A 10026-nucleotide genomic window follows, 5' to 3' on the forward strand; every position below is an offset into this window, starting at 1 on the left:
TTGTCAGGCGAGCACTCGGTTGTCAGGCGATCAACCATGCATCGTGTATCAGGAATCCAAGAGATAAACACTAGAGCCTCATATGCTTGTAGAACAAGAGTGGTTGTCAGTCACCTTGTTCATAGGTGAGAATGGTGATGAGTGTCACGGATCATCACATTCATCAAGTTGAAGAACAAGTGATATCTTGGACAAAGAACAAGCGGAATTGAATAGAAGAACAATAGTAATTACATTAATACTCGAGGTACAGCAGAGCTCCACACCTTAATCTATGGTGTGTAGAAACTCCACCGTTGAAAATACATAAGAACAAGGTCTAGGCATGGCCGAATGGCCAGCCTCCCAAATGATCTAAGATAGCATGAAACTCAAAGATAGCTACCAAGATGTCTAATACAATAGTAAAAGGTCCTACTTATAGAAAACTAGTAGCCTAAGGTGTACAAAGATGAGTAAATGTCATAAAAATCCACTTCTGGGCCCACTTGGTGTGTGCTTGGACTGAGCAATGAAGCATTTTCGTGTAGAGACTCTTCTTGGAGTTAAACGCCAGCTTTTATGCCAGTTTGGGCGTTTAACTCCCATTTTGGTGCCAGTTCCGGCGTTTAACGCTGGAATTCCTGAGGGTGACTTTGAACGCCGGTTTGGGCTATCAAAGCTTGGGCAAAGTATGGACTATCATATATTGCTGGAAAGCCCAGAATGTCTACTTTCCAACGCCATTGAGAGCGCGCCAATTGGGCTTCTGTAGCTCCAGAAAATCCACTTCGAGTACAGGGAGGTCAGAATCCAACAGCATCTGCAGTCCTTTTCAGTCTCTGAATCAGATTTTTGCTCAGGTCCCTCAATTTCAGCCAGAAAATACCTGAAATCACAGAAAAACACACAAACTCATAGTAAAGTCCAGAAAAGTGAATTTTAACTAAAAACTAATGAAAATATACTAAAAACTAACTAGATCATACTAAAAACATACTAAAAACAATGCCAAAAAGGGTACAAATTATCCGCTCATCAGTCACCTACTCCATTCTCTGGCCATTTGAGAAGCTGGGAATTTTGCAATTCTTTTCTGAAATCATTCAGAATTTTGAGATCATTTGGGTCTGTAGCACCGTAACACACTGTGATCATCCAAAACAAACAACCAGCCACCACCATAAACAAACAGCTCACACAAATTTGAAGATTAGGGCAGCACACAAAATGACGTCGTTTTGAGTGACAGGGACTTATGTGTCCATTTTTGAAAATTCCATCCTACTAACGTGCCACGTGGGACGCCGTGATGCCAAGTAAGCAAAGGGAGAGCCATGTCAGTCTTTTTCGTTGGGTCTGACGGTGACTTATGGACAGAGAAACTGGTTTGTCTAATTTTTAAGGACGTCAAGGACTTAAAAGTATTTTCCAATGGTCAGGGACTAAAATGTCCGCGGAGTAAAAGGTCAGGGACTAATTTGTTCTTTTCTCTTTTTTTATCAAACGGATTAGACAGTCCCAATGTTAAGCATTACATCCATGCTTCACACATCTACATAACACACTCACACACACTATTATAGGTAATATGGATTCTTAAACAACAACCAGCCTCAGCTAGGATTTGAATCCGATACACCTCCTTACAAGACAAACATAGTTGCCACTAAACCAAGTCTTGTGGTGCCCTTTACCACTTCTTGATAGAACCTTGCGGACTTTTGAAGGCAACTCCTTTGCCACTCAAACCAGGCCTTTGACGAAAAGATAAAAAAAACCAACAGCAAAAATGATTTAATATTTTTGTTTAGGAGTGTACAGAAAAATTTCAAAAGCCCACTAAGGAGACCCAAATTATCAAGTATATGGTAGAGTTGGGTAAAGGTCAGCCCAAAATTAGCGGGTTTGCTGGACAGACCCTAAGCTCAAAATCACCCTCTACTTAATGTTAGATAAGGGTAGCAACGGGGCGGGTAGGAGCGGATTTTTGCTCTACCCGACCCCGCCCCACCATATAACAACCCGCATAGAATCCGTTCCACTTCTACCCGTGAGAAGTAAAACGTTGAACCCTAACTCACCCCTGCGGATACCCGCTCCTATAATTATTAAAATTCAATAAATAAAATTAAATTTCAAAATTTATATAACCATAATCACATACATAATATAAATTAAAGTAAAAATTTAAATATGGTACAATATTATTAATCATTTACTAATTATTTTACATATATTATACATATTATATATTAAAATTATATATATTATATATATAGTAGGGTGGGTAGGGGCGGGTATTACTTAAACCCGACCCCGCCTCGCCCCTCCCAAGAACCCGCCTCGAGTGGGTACCCGCGAGTTCGGGTGGTATTGCCATCCCTAATGTTAGACACTACTTAGACAAAAAGAAAATAGGCCAATGAGCATTAGCTTACATGGAATGTCTCCCCTTCCCCACTTCAAAGGTCTAGGGTTCAAACCCTAGAATATGCAATTAAGAAAAAATGTGATAAAATGTGTGAGGGGTGTATGGGTGGTTGTGTACTTAAAATTGGAGGTTGTCTAATTCATTGAAAAAAAAAAAAAAAGAGACTACTTAGACCTAGTAGGCCTTATCAGGAGCTTAGTTACTAGATTATTTAGTTTTTTTTTTTTATTGTGGGGGTACAACTCAATTACAATTAGGGTTATTTGTAGGTTAAATAAGAGTTAATTATTAATTTGATATCCAAAAAATTCAGACGCTAACAAAATTTTTTGAAAGATATTAATAACATATTGAATGATTTGAAAATGCAATAAAATAATTAATAAATATTATTTTTTTTATAACTGACAAAAAAAACCTTTTATATTTAGCAAATAATATATCCATTTGAGCTAAATTTTTGTAACAACATTTAAATAAATATTTTGAAGGGACAAAATAAATTGAATCTTTAGATTTTTTTATTTTTTAATAACATATGGTATTCATAATAAAAAAGTTTAAAAAATTTTATTTGACATAAAATTATCAAAATTTAAGGATGAAAATTTTTTATTTTTTTTAATAATATTTACAAAATTTTGTATCAAACTCTGGTCTCTAAAATCTTTGTTTAGAATATATATTTAATATTTAATTTTTTTATCCTATTTTTAAATTTTTCAAAAATTTATTTGTCATTAGCATCTTTTGAAATTATTTTTATCAGCGATGTACATTTTTGGGTACTATTTGCATAATTTACTCAGTTAAACAAAGGTAGATAATGAGAGTGTCAACTATTTGATAACCAGTGAAGGTGCTAAATAAGAGGTTAATATCATGTCAATTTTTATTTTAAAGTTAGGATAAAGTACTAAATTAGTCCCTTACGTTTGGACAGTACAAGAATAAAGTCGATAATCTGAAGAACAAATACAAGTTTCAGAGACACAAAATTAACCGTAGATGCATCAATACATTTATTTATGATTTTTTTTACAATTTAAATAAAATATTTTCTATAGAACTAAGGAGAATGATAAATAAATATATTGATGTATCCACAGTTGATTTTGTGCTTCTGGAGCTTGTACTTGTTCTTCATATTATCAACATTGTTCTTGTATTACTGTCATGTAAGATATTCCGTTAATTATTTAACTTTGACCTCACAGTGGGACTACATTGAAGCTAAATAAAACTTTTTTAGATTCAAGTAGGACACTTTAAATCTTAAGGGCCAAAACAAGATTACGTCCAAACGTAAGGACCAATTCAGTACTTTGCCTTTAAAGTTATAATGGATATCTATTCTTAAAGGGGTAGTAATGTTATGAGTTTATATCTGCGAAAATAAATAAAAATAATGTAACGTTTAGGTTTATATATAAACCATAAATATTGGGTTAAGCGTCCTTATGAACTTAAGGTTGTGTTTGGTTCTGAGAATAAGATAAGATAAGATGTTGAGAATAAGACGCAAAAAATAAAGATATAAATATTAGTATTTTTATATTTGAAAATAAACTAGAACAAATTTATGAAAGTCTAATTTATTTTTTGTTTTTTTTTTTTCATTAAAAAATTTGAGAATAAAAATATAATTACGAAAAATAAACAAGAATAATGAAAGAAAAAAAGTTGTGTTCCTTGTTAGTATTTCTATGTCATTTCTATTAGAATGAATATAATAAAATACACTAATTCAGTGTCTCTAGATGCAATGTTTTTATCCATATCTTATCTGCCAAATACAATTTTATATCTTTATATCTCTATCTTAGTGTCCCGTGACATATTAATGTGTGTACTCATGGTAACTCATAATTAATGACCAGTAGATTTAGGAGTTGATAGTAATTATCTTATGAAAGTATAGAAGGACTCAATAAAGGAGACTAGTAAGGACAATGATTGTAGAAAAAAAAAGTGATCTATTACTCAGTATGAATTATATAATTGAGTCTTGAATTATTCATTATTAATTTTGAAACCGATAAATTTAATGACCATTATTTCATCAAATGGAATATTATCTATCTCCCAACAAGGGAAGATTTATGAACTTCTACACACTCATATTTTATGTTTCTATATTCATATAATTAGTTTTATGACATCTATATGTCGATAAAATATTTACTAATATAATATATTCATAAAATTCTTATGCAATATTATCTATCTCCCAACAAGGGAAGATTTATGAACTTCTACACACACATATTTTATGTTTTTATATTCATATAATTAGTTTTATGACATCTATATGTCGATAAAATATTTACTAATATATTCATAAAATTCTTATGCATCTTAAATACATACTGATTTAAGTGCCAGAATATTTTTTGTAGGTACTCACTCATCGTGTTTTTTGGCATCTGAGTTATACTCACTTCATTGAAGAAAAGGCGTATTACAACATCGCAAGGGATGAGCTATATCTCAAAAGTGAAAGAGTTCAGTGAAAACAATACAAATATCCAACATAAGAACAATATGAAAGAACTCACAACACAATATAGCAGCAATTATGAGAAAGTAAATATATTAAGTAAAGCAACAATAAGAATACACCAAGATTTTAACATAGAAAATTCTCTCAATATAAGAAGTAAAAACCACATATCCAAACTAATGAAATAGCTCCACTATAATCAAATATGAGGTACAAGAAAGTCTCAAATAAAAGACAAATTGTGTATACAATCAGTCAAAATACCAAACACCAAAGCTTAAAAATGAGTAACAAGAAGATAAAAAAATCCAAAATCAGAGCTACTGTGTGAAGCCAATTTCTTACTAAAGACCTCCAATCAACATCTCCACCGCCTAGAATAAAGAACAAGATGAGAAAACCTGCAATCGAAATTTCAGATCGATCCAATACTGAACGAATAAAAAACTGCTGTTCATAGATTGCTGCTCTGCATAAAAACGAAAATTCAGTATTTTCTCTTCTCTCCCACTTTTGTGGCTGCTCTCTCTCTTTCTCTCAAAGACCCTGAAATTCTGATTAGATTAGTGGAAAATGGGTGCAAGGAGACACCCTTAAAAATTTGAACTTGGGCCTTACATAAGATATAAACAAGCCTAACAAATCTTTCCTTCTCCACTAGGTAGAGGCCTTGATTATTCTAATGATCAAATAATATGTTTCAAACTTATCTCTTGATAATATTTTTGTCATCATGTCAATACTATTATTATCAATGTAAACTTTCTCATAGTTTAACAGCTTGAAATTCAACATATTATGTATCCAGTGATACCTAACATCGATATGTTTAGATCTTGTATGAAAGATAGAATTCTTAGCAAGATGAATAGCACTTTGATTGTCACAAAATAGCATATAACGGTTTCACTTGAAACCAATATCTCTAAGAAACTTCTTCATCCACAACAACTCTTTACACACTTCAGATGCAGCAATAAACTCTAACTCTGTAGTAGAAAATGCAACATACTTTTGCAATCTTGATTACCATGAAATAGTTTCTCCGACAAACTTGACCAAATAATCTGAAGTAGAATTTCGAGAATTAATATCTCCTACCATGTCTGCATCGGTAAGGCCAACTAGTAAAGATTTCTCACCACCAAAACTCAAACTCAAGTTAGTTATACCTTTGAGATATCTCATAATCCATTTAACAGAATTTCAATGTTCTTTACCTAGAGAGGAAACAACTCATAATACCAATCAAATATGCAATGTCTGATCTAGTGCACACTATAGCATACATCAAGCTTCCAAATAGCTGAAGCATAAGGAATTTCATTCATTGCTTGTTTCTTCTTGTCAATGGTTAAACACTACTTGGTACTCAACTTAAAATGAGAAGCAAAAATACTAGCAACACATTTAGAATCAATCATGCTAAACTTTTGAAGAACTTTCTTTATGTACTTCTCTTGTAACAAATAAAGCTTCTTGAAATCTCTATAATAAGTATTAGTCATGCCCAAAATCTGCTTGGCAGGATCAAGTCCTTCACAGCAAAGAACTTGTTCAACTATTTTTTCAACTCATTAATCCTTAAAGCATTCTTTCCCACAATCCAAATATCATCCACATAAAAAATGATAAAATTACCATAAAAAAATTTTTGTACAAATACACAACGATTTTGAAGTTGTCTTATCGTAACTATGCTCTTTCATAACATATTCAAACTTCTTGTACCATTGTCTTGGAGCTTACTTCAACCCATAAAAACTCTTCTTATGCTTACATACAAGGTCTTCTTCTCCTTTAACAATAAAGTCTTCTGGTTGTTCAACGTTGATTTTCTTGTCTAAATCACCATGAAGTAAAGCTATCTTTATATCCATTTGCTCAATCTCCATATTAAGAGAAGCTACTAATCCAAGTAAGCACAAATGGATGAGATTATCAAAATAGGAGAAAAAAATCTCCTCATAATCAATACCTTTTCTCTGGCTAAAGTCTCTAACAACCAATCTATCTTTATATTGAGACTTCAAATTGTGCTATTCATTCTTGATTTTGAATACCCATTTGTTCTTTAAAACTCTCATACCCTTAGGTAGTTTCACCAACTCATAGGTATCATTTTCAAGTAAGGACTTCATTGCTTCTTGCATAGCTTCAAGCCATTAAACTTTGCTTCCATCTTCAACAGTATAGGATGAACTGATGCACGAAAAATTGTATCACTACAAATTTTCCTCGAAAAGTATACCGAATTGTCGTCAAGTAAAAACTCACAATAGAGTGAGGTCGAATCCCACAGGGATTGATTGGTTGAGCAACTTTAATTAGAGGAGTGTTCTAGTTGAGCTAAGAAAAGTTGAGTTGAGAATTGCAGAAACTTAAATGGCGGGGAAAAGTAAATGACAGAAAATACAAATAACTGAAAGTAAATGGCAGAATGTAAAGTGCAGAAAGTTAAATTGTGGAAAATTTAATGGGATTGGGGATAATGAACATCAAAGTAAATAGCAAGAATTAAAGAGAATGGGTAAGATCAGAAATGGGGAAGTTCATTGAGTGTAGGATATGTTGCATTCTTCGGATCAAGTTCATCTTCATGTCTTCCTCAATCAATGCATTCATTGACTTTCTTGGCAATATTAAGTGATTAGATTCCAATGTCTTGGCAATCTAATCTCTCTAAACTTAAACAATTGCCCAATGTCTTGATTTAATTGCTCATGGGAAGAGATGAAGTTTGGTAATTGATTATACGATACACTTTCATGGATCAAAGTATTGGTAGGATTACATGTCACTATATCCATCCAACCCCCAACCTAATCCAGCGTGAGAAAGCATTTTTAGCATGATCTCTTCATTCCTCTTTCAAGGTTCCGAGGAAACCCAATTATGAACAGTTTCTCTGTCGAGATAACTTGTTCAATTGAATTAAGATCGAAAGCTTTCTAGCAAAATCAAGAGAAAAGAAAGAAGAAGATGAAAACTACTATTGATCCATTGAATTACAACAGAGCTCCCTAACCCAATGAAGAGGGGTTTAGTTGTTCATAGCTCTGGAAATGGAAAGCAAAAATGAAAAGTGCATCGTAAAGTAAACTAAATTGCAGAGAAAGTAAATGTACAGGGTGTTTACAATTTTGGATCCCCAGATCCCAATCCTCCTTTCTAGTTCAAAACTAACCCTATGTTCATACCCTGGGTCGAGTTTTCCGACCCGAGTTATTTGACGACAAGCCGACTGACCTCTTCAGGTCTGGACTATCCGACCTCTTCTTCAAGAGCTCGGCCAAATTACCAGAAAAAGCCCAAAAGAGGGCCCAACAGAGGAACACGACCCAAATCCTAAGGCAGCCCGAGCCTATAGAGATAAGAGCGGTACCCTTAAAGATAAGATGACTTCACCTGAAGATAAGATAAGATAAGATAAGATAAGATAACTATCTTATCTCCAGAAAGGTCACTCCTCATCATTATGAATACACTGGAGTACCCAGGTATAACTCACACTCTGATTCTACTAAAAACCTGCTCAATACCCTTGCTAAATTAAGCATCGGAGTCCCTTGCAAGTACCACCACCCTTCGGTGACAAAAGATCAGCATTATTGCCAGTCCAACAAGTCGAACACGACAGCTCCGGCCGCCACACATAAGCCGGACCCGCCATCTCCGATCAGTATAGAAGATCTCGTCCGAGATGGACCTACAGTTTCAGGTAACCCTCGGAACATTGGCACCGTTGCCGGGGACCTGGAAGTCATCCCACTATCATGGCGGATAACCTAAACAATGACCACGACTTTGATGTGGAAAACAGAACACCACACAAGAACGTGGAGGTTACACTAGACGATACTTCTTGGTGGACGAAATTGTGATCACATCAATGTAGTATTCTTTGTTGTTGTATGGAATCATTATTATGGCACCTATGTGTGGACACAACTCCGTTCAACTAACCAGCAAGTGTACTGGGTCGTCCAAGTAATACCTTACGTGAGTAAGGGTCGATCCCACAGAGATTGTTGGTATGAAGCAAGCTATGGTCACCTTGTAAATCTTAGTTAGGCAGATTCAATGGTTATGGGTTTCGAAATTTAATAATAAATAGAAAATAAAAAGGGATAGAAATACTTATGTAAATCAATAGTGGGAATTTCAGATAGGCGTATGGAGATGCTAGAATCGAATCTCTACTTTCTTATTACCTTCATCCAATACTTCTTACTCCTTTCCATGGCAAGCTGTATGTAGGGCATCACCATCATCAATGGCTACTTTTAATCCTCTCGGGAAAATGGTCCTATGCGCTGTCACTGCACGGCTAATCGTCTGGAGGCATCACCCTTGTTGATAGCTACATCCCATCCTCTCAGTGAAAATGGTCCAAATGCTCTGTCACAGCACGGCTAATCATCTGTCGATTCTCAATCAGGTTGGAGTAGAATCCCTTGGTTCTTTTGCGTTTGTCATCACGCCCAGCCTTCAGGAGTTTGAAGCTCGTCACAATCATTCAATACCGGAATCCTACTCGGAATACCATAGACAAGGTTAGACTTTCCGGATTCCCGTGAATGCCGCCATCTATCTAGCTTATACCACGAAGATTCTGTTGGGGAATCTAAGAGATATGCGCCCGGCTCAAGGTAGAACGGAAGTGGTTGTCAGTCACACACGTTCATAGGTGAGAATGATGATGAGTGTCACGGATCATCACATTCATCAAAGTGTTGTGCAACGTATATCTTGGAATAAGAATAAAAGAGAATTGAATAGAAAGTGATAATAATTGTATTGAAACTTGAGGTACAGCAGAGCTCCACACCCTTAATCTATGGTGTGCAAAAACTCCACCGTTGAAAATACATAAGTGAAAAGTTCAGGCATGGCCGAATGGCCAGCCCCCTGAACGATCAAAAGACCGAATGATCAAAGACTTAAACAGTCAAAGATTAAACTGTCAAAAGATGTCTAATACAATAGTTAAATGTTCTATATATACTAGACTAGCTACTAGGGTTTACATGAGTAGGTATTTGATGCATAAATCCACTTACGGGGCCCACTTGGTGTATGTTTGGGCTGAGCTTGATCTATCCACGAG

The sequence above is a fragment of the Arachis stenosperma genome, chromosome 9 (assembly GCF_014773155.1).
Source record: "Arachis stenosperma cultivar V10309 chromosome 9, arast.V10309.gnm1.PFL2, whole genome shotgun sequence".
Lineage (NCBI taxonomy): Eukaryota > Viridiplantae > Streptophyta > Magnoliopsida > Fabales > Fabaceae > Arachis > Arachis stenosperma.